The following is an 18,845-nucleotide window of genomic DNA, read 5'->3' as shown; positions in this document are numbered from 1 at the left end:
GAATTTTAAAAAAATCGGTTTGTAGCTGATGATAAGCACCCGTCAACCTTAAAAGTAGAGCTTTTGTTTTGCAGGAAAAGATTGCATTTTTTCTGGACATGTGGATAATACAAAGTGCATTGCTCATTCACCAGCATCATCAGAATACACTCATCTTGTGTGTGTGTGTGTGTGTGTGTGTGTGTGTGTGTGTGTGTGTGTGTGTGTGTGTGCGTGTGCGCGCGCGCGCGCGTCAAGGGGGGACAGGGCTGAGCCTGTTAAAACATGTAAACGCCTTCTCTGTCCCCGTGATGGAGAGCACAGCAGACAAGCTGTGGGTGTAATGATAAAGTGTTCCCAGCCCAGGCGTCGCAGCCTGTTTAAACCTACCTTTAAGAGACTGTTAAGCATCCTGAAAGACTAAAAGGACTGCAAATCCTGGGTCCCTCCTCTCTTTATGACTGTTGGTGGGTAGGCTTCAGGCTCTGGGGGCAACACTAAGCTTTTCAACAGGAGCTGGATGAAATCCCCAATGTCTACTCCCGATTGTGGGGCTTGTATGGTGGAAACATAATCAGGGTAGTAACTGACAGTATAGCTCTGGTGCACTGTATGAGTGTGTGAGTAATATAGTGGAAAGTATTACATTTCTTTTGAATTTGTATTATATTTATTATTTGCATGAACAGATGTCCAATGATAGTACCTATCCAAGTCATAGATAAGCTAATCTGCAGAATAGTTTCTGAATTAGTTACAGATTCTAAAAAGAATGACAGGTCATCAGCTATCAAAACTAAATGTATGGCTTCAGTGTGTCTGCATCTTATCATTAAAAAAAGTCCATGTGACTCATAAAACCACTTTTACTGTCAGACTAAGATTTCTCAATTATCCGGCAGCCTTCACCTGAAATGTATCTACCTGCGGTTCAATGAAAGGGATACCTCTACTTCTACCTCTGTCTCAGCCTATTGCTAGCATCCTCCTCAGCTTGTCCTCCTTCACTACAACAACAGCTTCTCTCTGTGGTCTTCCTCTTTCCCTTCTGTCTGGCAGCTCATTCTTCAACATATTTAAATGTTCACACTATCTTGGTTTGGATGACCCCAGGTATTTAAACTGACCTACCTTCACCACCTCTGCTGCTTCCATCTTCACCTTCCCATCCACCTCACTCTCATTCACACACATGTATTCTATCTTGCTTCTATTAACTTTCATTCCTCTTCTCACCATAGCATAACTCCACCTCTCCAGGCTCTCTTTTACTTCAGCCCATCACCATCGCAAACAAGAAGGTGCCCAGAGCTCATTCCTGATGTAATCGCACCCCCACCTTCAACTCATCCGTCACATCTACTGCACACCTCACCACTGTCTCGCTATTCACACGTTCTGCACCAGTTTCATATACTTTCTCTGCCACTCTTGACTTCCTCTTTCAATAACACAGTTGCTTTTTCTACGACAGTGCAGCGCCTTCACATTACCTCTCTTTTTGTCTTTTCAGAATCACCGGCAAACAGCTCAGACAAAACATGACCCCTTATTTCTATTCCTCACGATTAATTAACTGCCAGTTCTTGCCGGTTAAAAACAATCAATGCAAGACAAATAAATGAATGATCACATGCAGCAAAAATTTATTAATTAATTTAAAAAAATTAAAAGAACACAGGCTAACAAGATCTTCTTTGCTGGCTTAGTTCCCTAATATCAGTATATTTTTCCACCAACAGACCTATTGTCTGTCAAATGGTCAGTGTGATTTCTATTCTCCACAATAAAACACTGAGTCCTGACAAAGAAGGCTTTTACCTGTAAAGGAATACTAATATTCTAATAATGAATTACCATTTCAAAGTTAATTCTATAGACATGCAACGTGGGTTAGTGTTACATTGTATTACAGACCTGTTTCTTCTTAAGGTCCCAGATAAATTCTACTTACAGCTAATTTGGGATCCCAGCAGTAAGAAGCACCCATGTAAGAAGACATTTCTCCTTACAGTAAATGGCAGCGACGTCCACCCACCCACAACTTCTCATCAGAGACCAAATCTTTTCCCCTTAAAAGATGACTTCAGCTCACTGACTGTGAAAACCACTGTAAATCCTATGGTATGATTCACTACTCCACGATACTAAAGAAGAACTTTGACTGCTGGCTCTGCTGCTGCAATGCTGAGTTCACTGCTGCTTGGAAAATGTTGATTCAGCAAGGACCAGAGAGGAAGCTGATGAAGCTATGGCCTGGGGTGCCGACAGTGGATATGTGGCACAGTGGCTCCGTTAGCATTTTTATTGTTTTATAGTACAATCTTTACCTGTAACACTGGTTTAGATCCACCTGGTTATTAGGGGTGGAAAAAAAAAAGAAGTTTGAAAGCATAATTTGCTAAATTGCAATACATGTTATCACAATACTCAGCATATTGCAAAATATTAAAACCTGCAACAATATCATATTGTCAGTGAAGTGTCGTGATAACATCATATTATGGTGCGTCTAGTGATTCCCACTTGTTTTCTCCCATCTATGAACAAAAGCATCTCTTCTCTCTCAGTAAGCCGTCACCACCGGCCGCTAACTTGAGTTTCGAGCAGTAAAAGTCTAAAAGTGGAAACTTAATGAAAATGGTGTTCTTGAAATATGGCCTGTCCCATGGCCTTGACACAGCAAACTCACTGTTAGGATCAATCGCAGCTGGGCACTGATTCAAGCCCTTTAATGATTTCCATTCACTCACAATATTTCATAGCTGTCATGAGAAATATTATCCTCAACAAATCCTTTCTAATCACCCCTTTCGTAGAAAGATTTCCATTTCACATGGATCACGGGCGAGCAGGCATGCTCAGTAAATCCACTGCGGACAGAGGTGTGTGCATGTGGGAGAGCGATGAGGAGACAAAGACTGAACGTGTGTGTGTGAGTGTGACTGAGACTAAGAGACAGATAGACCTCCAAGCTTTATAATCCTCAGCTCTCATGTTGTCTTTCTAGGAAGTGTTAAAGGGGCACACGAGTGCGCGTGGTGTTTGCTTTCCACTGTCCCATCAGCCCAAACAGCTGGGATTTAAGAGGGTCATTTAAAACGTGCAGAACAACACTGAAGGCCAGATAAACCATGTGCATCCTGTTCTCTACTTCATGCATACTTCTGACCAGGCATACACACATGTTTAGAGTAACTCAAGCTGATAAGGATGCTAGGTTAGGACGATAAATAAGTTGTGATAGAATTTAACATGAAGCAAATACATATTGCTTTCACAGAGCCTCCAATTCTTTTGAAAAAACAAAGATAATTTTTACTCCCACAAACACACATGTTATATTTTGCCTTGTGAACATTTGACATGGTACTGAAACTCATAACTTTAACCTCCTTCAATAGTTTTTCCCCTTCCTCTTTTCCCCCCAATTCCATGTCGCATGTCTTAGTTTCACATTGGGTAAATCTGAGCTTCCTCTTCCTCTTCACTGCTGTTTTTCAAAAGTAATGTTACTACCAATATTACAATCAGCATTTTTAATCAAATAAAAATGCTGCTGCAAATAATCATTTAAGGAAACGTCTATAACATATTCACAACTTAAGATCAGAATTCAGGTTTGTGAATGTAAGTAAAAATTCATGATGACTGAGATTTAGCTGTAAATCTTCATGGGTGTGACTGGGACACACAAAAATAAAAAGGAAATAAAAAGGAGGACAGGATCAGAGGGAGCAGAGAATGGGTCGAGGTTCTCGGGTCTCACTTAATCTGCATGTGCGCATTTGTGCCAAGGTCATAGGTGAGGAAGTATGCATACCACCAGAGGCTAAAGCGCTCAGTGCCATCTGGATGCCTGGCCATACATCATGCCAGGGGCTTTGACTGTGTGTGTGTGTGTGTGTGTGTGTGTGTGTGTGTGTGACATTGAAATGACACCAAACATACCAGCTCATTCACAGCCTCAGCTCACATGCCAGACAAGGCGTTCACAGAATGCAGATCCTAAGTTTTAGTTTAAGCTGAGCCGTAACGTTAGACAACATGGAAGATGATTAAATCGATCTTTCTGTTACGGAAACTACAGTACAAAGTACAGAGTTTCAAAATTTACTGCTTCATTGAATGCACTTGACACACTGTAACAATTATCCTTGGCTAATAATTAAGTGACAATTTATTATTACTTAATCCATTTGTTTTTGTTTTCATGAAAATGTTATCGTTTCCAATAAACAAAGGTTTTAAATGTATTTAAAATATGCATTTTATGGTCAGCAGTTCAGAAGAATTAATAAATTCTCACTTAATGAGAGCCTGAAGTCAACAAATGTCATCTTAAAAGAAAAACATTTAATTAGCTGCATATCCACTGACTATTCATCTATCAATTCTTTAATAAATGTCCTACAACATTTAAAAATGCATTAATCCAAACTAAATGTCCTCTTTTTAAGCACGACATGCTGGCGCTGACGTCACTTTTCTACTTCTAACGTGTAACAAAGTGCTTGGATGAAGCCATTCGGTTAACTGAAACCATACGGTCTGCTTATCATTTCTTCCTCAGGCCACAGGGGGGCAGTGTGAGACAGTGACGGAAGTCACTCTCAAAGCATTTTTGTTTGTTTTGTTTTTGAGTTGTTGTACCTGAAAGTTCTTCTTTTAAAGACAGTGTGAGGAAGAAAAACAATACTGACATGACTTAATTCATATTTAGCCATCCATATATTTCAAATGCTGCTTAAGTACAGACAAAACTCACTAACATTAACACAGTGTGTTCACGTGTGCGTGTCAGAAACACATACAATAAAAATTACATATACAGTTTTCATCGAGATGATGATTTTCGGGATATTTCTGACGACAGCACAGATAATAACTAAACTACAGCAGTAGAAACAACAATAGATGACAGATTATTGCTCAAACTCAGATGTTAATCATTCTTAGCAATGTCTGTCTGCAGCTGTGAAGGATGCAATGTCTTCTATTTTTAGAAAAACAAAACCACCCAGCCTAGAACGGATGTCATGCTTATCCTTTAAGTTGGTAAAGATCACAGGTAAAATACCAGCTTAATGATTTCAACTGATACACTCACCAAGGCCTCACAAACAAGCTCACACTAAGGACTGCAACATTACCACAACATTACACCTCTAACATTAAAATAAATATATAAAGATTTTTTACAAAATATCAAAAGTTTCAAACTGTCATCTCTGTAAAAATACTTAACAAGACATATTTAAGCAGTGTGAGATGTAGGCTTTGTCAAGGACCTGTCAGAAGAATTGCATTATCATGTGCAATGAGTGTGGGTGTGTATGGTCAATATGTAAGCTACTCTTCCAGTCCCTCTGATCAGGAGAGTGAAAGATAAGGAACACAACACACTCTATACACTGCAGCCATGTGTGCGTTTCTGTGTGTGACGACAATGTGAATTCTTCAGTTCATATTATCACATGCAGACTAAACTATGTATGCCTCAGTTGAAACTAATACAAACCCAGTAACAGAAAAGTTTGGATCCTGTGTAAAATGTAAATAAAACCTAAATAAAAACTTGCAAATCTCATAAACTCATATTTTATTCCACGCAGAACAAGTCAAATGTTTAAGCTTAAAAAATTTACTATCACTTTGAATTTGATGGCAGCATCACATTCCAACTTTTTTGAGACAGGGCCATGTTTACCCCTGTGTAGCATCCTGTCTTCTTTTACCAGGAGTCTGTAAACCGAGGAGACCATCTGCTGGACTTTTGGGAGACGAATGTTTCCCATTCTTGTCTGCTCAACAGTCCTGTGTCTTCTTTGTCATATTTTAGATGATAATACTTTTTTGGATTTTCTTTTAAATGTTTCCATTTTGTGAAAGCTCTTGGCTGCACTTCGGCACCCAGACTCTTCTACCAGCTGCAGTATATGAGGGTCGGGATTGTCTTGCTGAAACATGCGAGACCTTCCTCGCAAAATACATTGATTGGATGGGAGCTTTGTTGTTTTAAAACCTGTATATAGCTTTCAATACTGATGGTGTCTTCCCAGATTTTCAAGCTGCCAGTTCAATGGGCACTGATTCACCTCCAAACCATCATATCCATGTTCCACAGACGGTGATTCCTGGAAGTCATCCTGAGTCCCTGCGCTGATTTCCACAACTAAATCGTGCCCGTTTTTAATGCAGTGTTTTATAAAAAATCTCCAGATTCTCTGAATTTCTTTGTGACATCATATACTGTAGATGATGAGATATTCAAAGTCTTCATAATTTTTTGTTGAGGAACTTTATTGTGAAAATGTTCTACAATTTCACGTTTTGGAGGGTTTTTTCAGATTTTCCTTTGCTCATATTTACATAAGAGAAACTCCAAACATGCTATTTATACCCAATTATGTTACTGCTTTGTTCACAAATAAACTAATTAGTTCTAAAATGTTCTTTTGTTTCTTTTTAGTACCAATTCCTTTTCCAGCTTTTTGGAGACCTGTTGCTGCCATCAAATGAAAAACACTCAAAATCTTCTTAAAAAGGTACATTTTTTGTTTTTTATGTTCTATTGTGAAATTTGGACTTCAGATTTACAAATGATTGCAATTTGCTTTTATTTACATTTTACACATCATCCAAATATTTTCGGAATTGGGGTTGTAGGTTTTTCCACAGTCGTGCATACACTGTTAAAATGCTAAAATACACATGACCACAGATTCAAATAAACATATGTGAAAGCCCACAGTTCCTGCTGTGAGCATAGCATCCCCCAACCACTAACTGAGGACAACCAATCAGCAGAAAGATGGCTTCAAGGGAGCAGAAACGGCTTGTCTCAGACGGTGGATGAACAGAGGGGCTGGTGGATAGAGTGGCAACCCTTCCACTGATGCTAGTGCATAAACTCCTGATCAATGGACCAAACAAAAGAAACTGGCAATGCTAAAACTTTCCTTCCTTGTTACTTTCCATTGGCAAGATGTGAAAGGTTATATGATATGCAACAAGCCACCAGTTAGTCACTCCATAAACATTTCTAAGCTATTATCCTATAGAAGTCGACTTCCTGGTTCCTGGATGCCCTGAAACTTCAGTGATTAATCCTGTCACAGGTATGAAGAAGACGAATCAAATGAAGATGAAGGTCAGCACCCTGACGTTTATCTTTTAGAGACTGATTTCAGATTATAAGAGGCTCAAGTCTTCTACCCCAGAGCTGTGCGACTGTGTTACCAGTGTCACAAGGTGATCTATTACAGGGACACTTAGTCAGGAAACCCGACGCACTGACAACAGGCCGGACATACAATACACCAGGAAGTCACAGACAGCACGCCAGTCCTCAGGGGGTCTGGTAATGTAATACTTGTAGATCAGGAGAAGAGAAGGGATTATTAAAAGAGCGAATGGTGAAAGGAAAAGGAAAAGCCAGAGGAGGAATGAAACCAACAGCGGGTCATGTGACAACTCGCCTGCAGGTAGTTGGACTGAGAAGTGGAGCGGGGGTGGGAGTGTATGGAGTGCCAGCCGGATGTAAGTTCATGGTTAGAATAACACTGTCTCACACCCACAGGCGCACACTCTTTGACTCCCAGAGGCTCCCTTTCCTCCAAGTTCTTCTCTGTCAGTCTGGGCCCCAAAAGCCCCTTCAAGCATTCAGAGACACTCCACAAAAAGCACACTCACTGATCACTGCTACTATTCTGGGAGCTTCCGCTTTACCTCTCTGCTCCAGAATAGAGTAGAATATCCATTTCTAGACGTCCACATGCTTACTCCATCTCTGTCCACGTCTCCTCTGTCCTTCTGTTGAGTTTGTTAATCAAATCAGGGCCACAGAATCACTTTTTTGTCAGGAACTATAGGATACTTTCTTAAGAGCATCACAAGCTATCTCTCCTCCACCTCTCATTCTCTTTAAACAGATATGGGATCAAAAACCTCATTAACTTCAGGCCTCTTTGTTGTTCCATTAGACATTTTACTATGTAAAGGAAACCTAAGGCAGGTGATGGTTTGTTACACAGAAACATCTGGAACACGACAAAAAGATCCGTTGTGGAATCTTTTTTTCCTTGTAGGTGATGGTATCTATTTACTGTCACACTAAAACGCATCCTAAGCTGCCACCGGCTGGTCCAAACTGACCAGTAGGCCTGGCCAGACGGATTCTTTCATGACATGAACTCGCGAATCTCAGCAGAACCCAAGTGACTCGCAAAATAAGGCACCAAGTGGAGTTTCAGACAAGGAAATGTGATGTTTTCAATCAGTTTTACAATCAGAATTCATCTTCTCTCCTTATCCATGAACAGGACTCGAAACAGTGCAGTGCTGTTCTACACGCACGAGCCAAGAACACTCCAGTCCCGAATCAAGAGAGTGTGAATGCACACGTGTCATCTTAATTGTGCGTACAGTCTGCATTGCTTATAGTCTGCCTCTGATAAAGAAACACCAAACCTGACAGCAACATCCAGTTGTTTGGCTTGTTTTCATTAAAGCAAAGAACAACTCAACCATAAGAAGTATTATTATTTCTCTTTTTGCTGAGTTCTGCAGACACCTGCTTGGGAGTGTCTGGCAGGCATCCTGTGCGTGGGTCTGTGTTTGTGGCAGTGGAATACAAGGGTTTCTATTAAAGCCACCAGTGTGACTCTCACTTCCTCCTAACTCTACCTCATCAGCTAAGAATTCTTATTCAATGGCTGCGACCAGAAAAACAAACTAAGCTGGGACGTGACCGATCCCTTTTGGTTACACAAACAAAAGCATTATGAAACAGGAAATGGTCAGCCACATCTATCTTCAACTAAAACACACACGCACACTTAAAATCAACATTATGACCACTGATGACATTATCTGAGGAATTTGATCCTTTTCAAAAGGTGAATAGGTGAATAGACCTCCATGAGTTGGTGACCAAAGCAGAGTCAATGTTTGACATGACCTCATGTTTGCATAGTGAGCACATACACACAGACACAGTGTGTCAAAAAGACACAAACATGTGAAGTCCTGAAGCAATGTACACTATGATGAAAACTAGGCATAAAAACAGTCACACCCAAATGCAATGGGCACTGCAATAGTGCTATAGTCTAAGATACTGGAGGTACGAGCAAATACGTGCACTGAAGTTTCTTACCTGCACTATTTGACCCACAGAAACACTGTTTTCTTTCCAGTGTTGGCTCTGTCGTTGTAGATCCTTCTCTCAAGTTGACGAAAGAAGGTCAAACGCATACAGACGAGGGCCCCAATCCATTGAGGTGAGATTATGCTGAGCTACAACTCTGTGGCACTGCAGGGTTAGTGCGTCCCTATATGATTTCATCTCCATCCATTGACGAAACCAGACCTTGGAGTTTTTTCCTTGCTGAAGTAGCCTAAAAAAATATATAAACAAACAAAAAAAGGGATATGCTTCAACAAGTTTTGACTTCATTAAGCATTACAAAGAGTCTGAATGTTGCTTAAATGCAGATGTGCTGTATTTGCATGAAATGTTACTAGCACTAGCACCGTGGATGTTTGTGTACCCTCAGAGCTCCCTAATGTAGCGATGCCAGAAAGAGTTGTTAGCCGAGTTGTGAAAACTCAGGAAATTACTTAATTACTTACTTAAAATTTTCTAGGTATACGGTATGAAACAAAGGTTCTTTCATAACTAACAAATAATTTATTTCAGGACGAGTTCGTTTTTGCATCATTACGCTGCCCTGTGTCCACTCTAGAGCTGGTTCCACAGTTCTTCTTTTGGCTGCTCCCTTTAGTGGTCGTCACAGCGGATCATTTGGCTCCATCTCACCCTACTCCTAGTACTCTCCAGGCAGCTTCATATTTAACATCCTTTGGCCAATATCCCCTGTCCCTCCTCTGCACATGTCCAGACCATCTCAGCCTTAACTGTTTAACTTTGTCTCCAACCTAAGCCGTCCCTTTGACGTGGTCACTTCTGATCTTTCCACACATTTCTACCTTCCAAGGATCCAAACCTTGACACCAGCATCAACCTAGCTCTCTCTCTAGCTCACTCTCTCTCTCTCTCTCTCTCTCCACAGTAATTCATCACTATAGCTATGACGAGGAATTATATGTGGGCCAAGACTTTACATTTGTGGGTAATAATAAACCTTTACATTAGGAATTTTCCTTCCCAGGAGCATTATGTTTTAATTTTGAAAACATAATACTTAATGACAACTTTGTGGTTGACTTGATTTATGTAATGGCAAATTTAAAACACATTTATTACCACTCAGCACAAACTTTAAGAAAATGAAAGCCTATTTCACTGAAAATGAAACATCTTCTAAGGTGAAGCTGAAGTCAAACTCTTTCCAACAAATCCACCCACACACATACATGACCAAACAGAGTGCTGGCACCAACCTGAACTGAGTTAACATTCCCTGATTGCAAAACACCGCACGCGGTCAGACGAATTAGATCTTTTTTTAATGACTCTGCAAAAATACTAATGAGCACAATTCTGGATCTATCAGAAATGATTTAATGGAACTCCAAAACAGAAGCATGAGCTTCTTCCCCGCTGAATCAATACCTAGAGCAGTCTACTACCGGAAGCAACTTCCAATGTTGGACATGACTTGGCATTTTTCCAGACCAGGTCTGGGGGCTGGGGTAGGAATGCCAGAGGGGCCCTCTGCAGGAGAAGGCAGTATGAATGAATAAAATGCGATTCACACAGACACATGAGGACACAGTCCACCCACCACCTAGTAAAGTAGCTGACTGGAGCCTACAGTGTCAGAGGAGGAACACCAGGCTATTCTTTTTGCCTGCATGCGCCCGACAAGCAACTCCTTTGTCTCTGAGAAAACAGACCCCGTATGTAACTGTGGACACTGCAACAGAAAAGTAACACACACTAACCACATACAAGCTCATAGGCGTGAATTGTAAACAAATACGCACACTCAACAGTCTGGCAGCTTTTAAGTGATAAATAGCCACGGGAAGGTCAATTATTTATCTTTGGTGTCAGGGGCTTGAAACAATTAGCCACTCATTTTTCTATTGACAAAAAAAAATTGTAAAGTGCCAGAGGGCAACATCGCACCACCCCAGGGGACTTTACATTTTTGTTACGCAACAGGGAGAAGCTAGTTTATGGCTGTGGCCCTCACCCTGGCATATAAAGTCACACAACCACCACCCAGTCTCTAGAGGGTGCGGGAACGGCCAGAAATAAACTGCGCACACACAGCCGAGCACAGAGGCCACTTATAACATCACAAATGCACAAGAGCAGCAGTTCTTGTGCCTAAGTGAGGTGAGAGGACCAACTACGGAAGCTTCTAGTATAAACAAAAGAGGTTTTCTGTTCACTACTTAATGACAGTCAATTTAAGTTGATTTGAAGGTACAGTTAGAATTTTTTGAGATTATTCGAAAGAAAAACTGGATATTGTACCTATAAATATACTTTGTTTAGTGTGTAATTACATCTTTCAACAAATTGATGCATTGTTATGAACTTGGAATTAATCCATTAAAAATGCATAGGAGCGGCCGCTGGTTTGTGGAAGCTGCCATGTTGCACCACCATCTTGAATACACTGGTCCCTGCTGTACCAATAGCGTTTTATTTATGTATCTAGAGACTGGGTACATACGTAGTACGCCGTATAAAGAGCTAACAACAAGCCAGTTAAAAACAGCAGCAACTGGTTATAAGCTAACATTATACCAGCTAAGCTAATATCAGGCTTAAGTATCCTAAAAATCACATTTCTATTTTTTTGTCCTACAGCGGCCACCGTAACTAGGACAACACACTCTAATTAGGAGCAGTAAGAAAACAGAACTGAAGCTGAACTGTGATTTTTTTACACACTGTACCTTCAAGTTACCAAATTAATGACTGCCTGAAACAGAAACCCTTGTAACTTTTACAGCTGACAGAAATTTGTCTTTTTAAAATCACTAGGTCAGATATTTTAACTTACATTGTAACCAAATACATGAAAAAGTAACACACTCAAATTAGCTGTTAGCAAATGTTAGCATGTCAACACAAAACTAGGACGTTACACAACAAAATCATTCCTGCTAGCCTGGACATTTTCCACAGTGATTTATTAGCACAGTGATGACAGCGTCTGGTTCAAAGTAGCTCTACTGCTAACCCTATTAAAATCTTCTTAGAAATGCTAGAATGGCTAAATACTCTTAATCATTTATAAAAATTTGACTTATGACCCGAGAACGATCACTCAAACATTCTGAGATAGTGACTAACTGGTGAGTTGAACATGTGATTGACCACAAGTTAAGGCAGCTATCATTTTTGGGTAGTGTTTTGAAAAAGGTTTATTTTTTATTTTATGTAATGGAAGTTAGCATTGTGGATGAAATTGTATATCAAGTTAATACTTCTGACTCCATTGAAACAAATCTTTTGATCCATTTAGGCACAAACAATTGTTCTACGAGCTTAGTTATAGTTAAGCACTAAATAGCAGAATGTAAAAGTAAGCAGAAAAAATGAGCTAAAATGTTGTCGTAGCACTTAACTTTAGTACATAAATCTTCCCATTTAATAACTCTGTGTTTTTACATAAGCTCATAATTAACTGGGATTCGACAGGCTGAATAGAAACGCTGCTTCTCCTGTCCTTTTAAAGCAGAGTCAGTGCTGATTCATGCTTTATACTGTCAACAGTAAAGCCTTTCTTTCATGCAGACTCCCCCGACTGATGAAGTCAAAATGTCACCACTCACCAAACAAGTGTTTTGAGCTGCATCATTTATACAGACTCTGACACACTGACAATAGAAGCCTTTAGTTTTTATATACACACACAACCTAAAAATGTAATTATACTCCTGATACAAGCTTCATGTAAACTACATTAAAATGTAATTTAATTTAAATGAAATTAAGCTATTCATTTCATTAAGCTTCAGGAAAGCTCACACACTTGGACATATATACTCCCCTCTGGACAGAGCTAAGCTGCAGTTGGGGGTCATGTGATACAACACGGGAGGGCAACACTTTCTCTGGCAGACAGTGAGGAAGAGGAAACACTATGAGGGGTTTGGAGTATTGAAACCATTCTATCTTTGCTATAGGAGACACTACAGGAAACCCAATACTCTCTATTGCTGTCACACGCACATACATATCTTTAGTGGGTTTTGGAACATATGCTATAGTAAATCAGTCTCCTCCCTATGAATAGAACTGATTAAAGCATGTTCATGTTTAATATTTCTGTTATTTATGGGCTGAATTAATAGTCAGTCATTTGGATTTGGATTTTCTTTTAGATTATAAAGACTTTTAAAATTTTTAAATAAATGGAATTTTTCCAAAGAGTCAGTGTTTACAGTGTTGACCCTTCTTCATAACCTGTGCAACTCTGGCATGCTGAATATCAGCTTCTGGGCCAAACCCTGATTGATAGCAATCATTTCCCTACAGCGCTCCAAGTTGATCACAAATTGTGGGCTTCTGGTTCTCCATCGACTTTTCAAGGACTGACCACAGATTCTCAATCAGATTAACATCTGAGGACTTTCCTGGCCATGAACCTAAAAATGTCAATTAACATTAATTAGATTCCGGGTCTTTTGACATAGCCCTCCACCATGTTGGAAAATGTGCAGATTGTCACCATACTGGTCCTGGATCGTCAAAGGTGTTTTCTGCATGGTCAGTCCTTAAAAAGTGGACAAGGAAAAGCTGATGTACTTCAAGTGCTAAAGCAGCAAAGTGTAGTGAAAGTGAAACACAATTTGTGCTACTGTCCAAACTTTTGCAGGACACTTACCAACTTAGACAACCACAGTGACTGCTACCTTTGCTGACTAACATCTTGTACATTGGCATTAGTACTTTGTTACTAACAAGCATAATAAAGAGCCCAAATTCAACTCACTTTCAACATCCCTCACACCTACCCCTGTCTAATGCTAACATTAATCTAGTAACAGTGGAGTACGTTACAGCACCAGGACAGTATATGAGAACCAGACTAACAACAAACTGCATACCCCATGATTACTGAAGAAAAAAAAAAAAACGCATTTCAGTTTTCATGTGTTCCTCATTTCTGGCATATTAGACTAAGATGTGACGCACTTTTGCTACTAAATACTTTCACACCAATTCTGCTTTTTCTGTTTGCGATGACAGTGTTACCCTTTAGCAGCAGTCACTATAAAAGTCATATGATTGAAAAAAGAAATGGAACAATTCAAATTCAACAAGCTTTGTTGTCTGTGAGCTGAGAAACTGCTGAACAATCAAGCTGACTTGAAACACCTCCCTGCAGAAAACTTCTGGCTCACTGCCTTCAGTATCTTATCCCCATCTGCCATTCTTAATTACCGACTCGGACATGCAGTCTAAACTACACCTTGCGCTACTCTGAGTCATCAAGTATTTACTGAGATTTTTTATTCCTCATGCAGGAAGGTGGCACAACACCCATGTAGACTCCAACATCCTGTTAGGGAGCTGGCACTGAACACATTTGGCACCGTTCCTGCACTAACTGCTCGCTCGGCATCGAGCCAGTACTGACAACAGCTTCCTCTTAATCTGTTTTACCCATCCAGTCCTCCATAGCCATGCCGTCTCTGAGCAGCGATGACCGATTCAATGCAAACATCATTAGTTTAAACACGTCGACAAGACCCCGTGTAGAGATTTCAGTCCAAGCAGTGAATTTGTTACGTCATTAAGCAGGCGTTTCTTTGACACATACACACAGATGTTCAGTGACAAAGCGTGGGACTGGATGCTGCCAAGATCAGTTACAGCTTAATTACGTCTACAATCGTTGCATAATTAAATATTAAACTAAATTTATTATTTTTTTATACTTGAATGTCATCCTGGAACTAGCAATTAAGATAAACACTTACTTCTGACCTGGCAAATTAAAAGTTAAACAGGACCCATTATGCTTATTTTTAATCACATAATTCTAGTCTTGAGGTCTATTACAGTACCTTTGCATGATTCATAGGGGTTGGAAAAAAACATACATATATCCATACAGCATAGTGTTTTGTGTGGCGATATTGTATCATTACAGAGACACCAAATGTTGATATCAAATTTTTTTTAAATAAATTATTCTGTGCATACTATGAACGCAAAGGCTCACCACATGCTCAGATCCTTAAACAACATTAGCCAAACAACACTGGCCACACTTAGCGTGACAAAATGATCTCCTTATTCAGAGCAAGGTAATGACTCAGTCACACAAGTGAAAATAGGACAGCAACCCTTGGACTCTCAGAGAGATTATCAAAGGTTTGCAAATAATTGCCATCTAATTTATAAATACAGACTAATGCCAACATCAACATGTTGGCATTAGTCTGAATGAGTCTTAAAGCACAACTTTAGGGGACTCGGATCAACTGGTTGCCATCTGGTTGTATTCCAGTTATACTCCTATAGAACAGGAAGGTTGCTAAGTGTAATTGTAACTGTGAAATGTGAATTTCTGTCTATGTAGACACCAGCAAACGTGATTGTCGGCCAATTATCAAACTTAATTGCTTTATTATCAGAAACAGATTGCATGTAATTGCCAACTTGACTTAGTTCAATCAAAGACTGATCGCAGACCTATAGCAGACTTTGTCTTATGGCAACATTTATGGCAGGTTTCAGCGACAGTGTCGGTAGGTTTCACGATCTCATTTTGCAACAAAGCATTATTTTATTAGATAAAATCGATATTGACAAAGTTCAACTTTGAGGACATAATTTGCAGTTGATAAGAGGCGATAAATTGCAATATATGTTATACTTAGCATATCATAAAATATCACAAATTGCAATAATATCGTATTGTGACAATATTGAACAATGAGGTGTGTAGTGTTTCCCACCACAATACATTTTCTTATACTTGATGTAGATGCAGCTCGTCAGCGCTTCCAAAGCCTGAAACTAGCCGTTTTGGCTCCTCTGCTGTTAAGCAACTATATTCTGATTAGCTACCCTGAAAAATAGTAACTTACAACATCTCATCAAATGCCCATATATAACCAAATATAAGTAAGTGTTGTTTATTTATAAAACACCTTTCACAAACAAGGGGTCACAAAATGCTGTGGACTAATTAGAGTAAGGAGAATTAAATGCGATAAAAATAACATAAAACAAGTTGACATACAGAATACATTAAAATCAGTTAGTACCAACAAAAAACGGATTAAACAAATAAGGTAAATGGCATCAAAACCTCACATTTGAGAGACCAGCCACGTTAATTTTAGTTCTTTCAATTTCTACGCCCAGGCAGCTGTACAAATGTGTCCTGTCTGTTACTAGATCAGCCCCGAGGGAGAAGAGCATGACTGATTTTGTGTCAGTTAAAGGTATTCATGTCATATGACTGCCATCCACGTCCTACTAGTTTAGTAACTAACAGAACATCCTCAAAGTAATTAGATGAGAAACTTAACAAATAACAACACAACACGATACAAAAGCAAACTAAAAGGAAAAAAGTATTTAAGTTTATCAGCTGCTGAGAGCATGTGGATCTGCAAAGCACAAGGACTTTCTCATCAGCAGAGCATAAAACAATATCAACTTACGTGACAGCACGTACATATGTGACACCATAGAGTAAAAAGGTACACTCAGTGGGAGCCAGGGTTTGATAATATCTTCTTCAAACAGTGTGTGATGCTACAGAGTTGCCTGCAAGTTTGAGCATGTTAAAAGTGAAAGCAGCTGTAGCCAAATTTAAGCCAGAGGAGTGAGGAGGTCAAGGTGCAGGCAGGAGATACGAGGAATCATAATCTTCTCTACGCAAATTATAGTGTTAAAGCATAACTGTTTTTTTAAACTTAGTTTTTGGAGTTAATGTGGTTTTGCTTCATGCAAATGTAACTGAATATGTTATAGTACGTGTACTGTAATCAACTGCACTTATAATTGCAAATAGCAACCACTGAGCAGTGCTATGGAAAATGTGCAAGCCATACTGTTAACACCAGTCATGGTGTATTAATGGAAAGGCTTTACAGAACTAGCTGGAGTTGGATTTTTATACCCAATCAGCTGTGCATCTCCTTCAGAAAAACCTCAACTTTCACATCAACACGAATCAAACAGGTGCTATGTGCAGTAACAGACTCAGTGTGTTGTAAAGCTACACATATGCGGTCGGTAAAAAAGAGAGCCCCAGCTTGTTCCATCCATCCATCCGCTTATCCTTTTCAGGTCATAGGGCGAGAGGCGGGGTACACCCTGGACAGGTCGCCAGTCTGTCGCAGGGCCAACACACAGGGACAGACAACCATTCGCACTCACATTCAACCTAGTGGCAATTTGGATTATCCAATTAACCTGTCCCCACAAGTTGCATGTCTTTGGACGGTGGGAGGAAGCCGGAGTACCCGGAGTGAACCCACGCAAATACGGGGAGAACATGCAAACTTCACACAGAAAGACCCCGGCCTGATGGTAGAATTGAACTCAGGACCTTCTTGCTGTGCGGCAACAGTGCTAACCACCCTGCCACCGTGCTGCCCCAGCTTGTTGTATAATAATAATAATAATGTGTGAAGGCCACAGTTATACTGATCAAGCAACAGTTGTACCACAGGAAGTCTGACTGAAACTGCAAGGGTGACTCTAATCTTCTCCGTGTTGAACAAATGCATCTACGATCTAAAAGAAGCAGTTTTCGCACCATCGCCGCTCCTTTTGAGTCACCTTTATTCTGACTGGCTGCCTGCCGCAAACAGGATGTAGTCACAGCCAAAGCATCCAGGCCAGTCTGAAGTCTAGCTTCTTGGCTCACTGGAAACTGAACATTTTAATGGTTTTTTTTCCTGGTAAATTTTCATTTACCAGCGAATGAATGAAAATTTTAAAAGCAAAAAATGAAACACCCTTCAACCATGTTATTAGTGGTTTGTCCACCAGAGGGAACTTTTCCCTGTTGGCAGCAGGTTTAGAACAAGAAGTTAGACCGTGCATAAACAAGTAATACGTGACAACAGGACAAGTTGATTTTTTAACCTAAATTGTGTTACATTATTTCAGTAAGGACTAAATCCCTAACAAATTTTAGCAAAACTGTTTCATGTGTCTGAAAGAAAAAGAAAAATCCCCAGATATTGCTATCAGTCTTATGTATCACTCACATATCGCCTGTGAGAAAATAAGAAAAACCATAAAAAGGATAATGCGTTTTTATAGTCAGATGTATATTAAATAAGAGTTCACACTCATGATTGATGTGACATCCAATGACAACAATAACAGATGTCAAAACCTGACCTGGACTTTGTCAGCAGACAGAGGCTCATTTTGATTTTACTGTCAAACCATTAAAATCAATTGGCCACTAAAAAAAAAAAATAAAAAAATCACTTATGTGCAAATGCCTTGCATAATGCTAAGCATAAAGCTATAAACCCTCCTCACAGGCTACAAAGATAATGACAGCTATTACAGCAGAATGTGTGCGATGTGACAGGCGTGTGTGAGCAGTGCAGACATGAAGCCTACAGAGTGCATCTGCAGTGAAAGGACACATAATGGAGGTATCGCGTGTATGTGTTTTGTGGTATGCAGAGGCCGGGTCAGCTGAGGTTAGATTTACAGTGCAGAGGGTAGCGAGCTTTGTTCCGCTGCCCTCAGGCCTCCTATCCGACACCGGGGTTCATCATGTGTGCACGCATGTGGGTGAGAGAAAGAAGCGGAAGACGGGAAGATAATGTACAGCAAGTGGGAACAAGAGCTGAGGCTGAGCTGCATAGTTTCACTCTGTGAAGTTCAATGCATTTTTTCTTTTTTACTCTTAAGGGTTGGTTTGATTGACGAGACGAGAGAA

General features: G+C 39.9%; 1 protein-coding gene across 1 annotated transcript in view; it reads right to left on the bottom strand.

The window, feature by feature from the left end:
* tnk2b (tyrosine kinase, non-receptor, 2b) overlaps nt 1-18,845 on the bottom strand; it is a 57,275-nt gene that overhangs the window by 36,423 nt on the left and 2,007 nt on the right. Inside the window, exon 2 of the mRNA XM_076877203.1 lies at nt 9,140-9,380. The gene's annotated coding sequence lies outside the window, so the exon portion shown is untranslated. The remainder of the gene's footprint in view (nt 1-9,139; nt 9,381-18,845) is intronic.

Source organism: Maylandia zebra, linkage group LG18, assembly GCF_041146795.1.
Source record: "Maylandia zebra isolate NMK-2024a linkage group LG18, Mzebra_GT3a, whole genome shotgun sequence".
NCBI classification, from domain to species: domain Eukaryota; kingdom Metazoa; phylum Chordata; class Actinopteri; order Cichliformes; family Cichlidae; genus Maylandia; species Maylandia zebra.
Note: the sequence above shows the minus strand (reverse complement) of the source record. Positions and strands in the feature narration are given on the sequence as shown.